The 2,500-nt window shown below is 16.4% G+C and overlaps 1 protein-coding gene across 1 annotated transcript in view; it reads right to left on the bottom strand.

The window, feature by feature from the left end:
* Positions 1-2,500, bottom strand: part of LOC125034902 (translin-associated factor X-interacting protein 1-like) — a 13,571-nt gene that overhangs the window by 3,985 nt on the left and 7,086 nt on the right. The window lies entirely within an intron of this gene.

Raw genomic sequence — 2,500 nt, 5'->3', positions numbered from 1 at the left:
ATAACAAGAAGAAGGATAATGATAATATCCGTAATAAAAACCATTGTGATAATAATAACAACATTGACGACAGCAATAACAACAACAACAATACTAATAATGATAATAATAATGATAATAATAATGAATAATAAGGATAATAATAACAATGATAGTAATAATAATAATGATAATAATAATGATAATAATAATGATAATAATAATGATAATAATAATCGTGATAATAATGATGATGATAAAAGTGATACTGCTACTACTAATAATAATAATAATAATAATAATAATAATGATAATAATAATGATAATAATAATGATAATAATAATAATAATAATAATGATAATAATAATAATAATAATGATAATAATAATGATAATAATAATGATAATAATAATGATAATAATAATAATAATAATAATAATAATAATAATAATAATAATGATAATAATAATAATAATAATAATGATAATAATAATGATAATAATAATGATAATAATAATGATAATAATAATGATAATAATAATGATAATAATAATGATAATAATAATCGTGATAATAATGATGATGATAAATAAATAATAATAACAACATTGACGACAGCAATAACAACAACAACAATACTAATAATGATAATAATAATGATAATAATAATGATAATAATAATGATAATAATAATGATAATAATAATGATAATAATAATCGTGATAATAATGATGATGATAAAAGTGATACTGCTACTACTAATAATAATAATAATGATAATAATAATCGTGATAATAATGATGATGATAAATAAATAATAATAACAACATTGACGACAGCAATAACAACAACAACAATACTAATAATGATAATAATAATCGTGATAATAATGATGATGATAAATAAATAATAATAACAACATTGACGACAGCAATAACAACAACAACAATACTAATAATGATAATAATAATCGTGATAATAATGATGATGATAAAAGTGATACTGCTACTACTAATAATAATAATAATAATGATAATAATAATCGTGATAATAATGATGATGATAAAAGTGATACTGCTACTACTAATAATAATAATAATGATAATAATAATCGTGATAATAATGATGATGATAAATAAATAATAATAACAACATTGACGACAGCAATAACAACAACAACAATACTAATAATGATAATAATAATCGTGATAATAATGATGATGATAAAAGTGATACTGCTACTACTAATAATAATAATAATGATAATAATAATCGTGATAATAATGATGATGATAAATAAATAATAATAACAACATTGACGACAGCAATAACAACAACAACAATACTAATAATGATAATAATAATAATAATAATGATAATAATAATCGTGATAATAATGATGATGATAAATAAATAATAATAACAACATTGACGACAGCAATAACAACAACAACAATACTAATAATGATAATAATAATCGTGATAATAATGATGATGATAAATAAATAATAATAACAACATTGACGACAGCAATAACAACAACAACAATACTAATAATGATAATAATAATGATAATAATAATCGTGATAATAATGATGATGATAAATAAATAATAATAACAACATTGACGACAGCAATAACAACAACAACAATACTAATAATGATAATAATAATGATAATAATAATGATAATAATAATAATAATAATAATGATAATAATAATCGTGATAATAATGATGATGATAAAAGTGATACTGCTACTACTAATAATAATAATAATGATAATAATAATAATAATAATGATAATAATAATGATAATAATAATGATAATAATAATGATAATAATAATGATAATAATAATGATAATAATAATGATAATAATAATCGTGATAATAATGATGATGATAAATAAATAATAATAACAACATTGACGACAGCAATAACAACAACAACAATACTAATAATGATAATAATAATCGTGATAATAATGATGATGATAAAAGTGATACTGCTACTACTAATAATAATAATAATAATGATAATAATAATAATAATAATAATGATAATAATAATCGTGATAATAATGATGATGATAAAAGTGATACTGCTACTACTAATAATAATAATAATGATAATAATAATGATAATAATAATGATAATAATAATAATAATATTCATAATGATAATAATAATAATAATAATAATGATAATAATAATGATAATAATAATGATAATAATAATCGTGATAATAATGATGATGATAAATAAATAATAATAACAACATTGACGACAGCAATAACAACAACAACAATACTAATAATGATAATAATAATGATAATAATAATAATAATAATGATAATAATAATAATAATAATAATAATAATGATAATAATAATGATAATAATAATGATAATAATAATCGTGATAATAATGATGATGATAAAAGTGATACTGCTACTACTAATAATAATAATAATAATAATAATAATAATGATAATAATAATGATAATAATAATGATAA

This window comes from Penaeus chinensis, chromosome 19 (genome assembly GCF_019202785.1).
Source record: "Penaeus chinensis breed Huanghai No. 1 chromosome 19, ASM1920278v2, whole genome shotgun sequence".
NCBI lineage: Eukaryota > Metazoa > Arthropoda > Malacostraca > Decapoda > Penaeidae > Penaeus > Penaeus chinensis.
The sequence above is the reverse complement of the archived record's forward strand: the minus strand, read 5'-3'. Positions and strand labels throughout refer to the sequence as shown.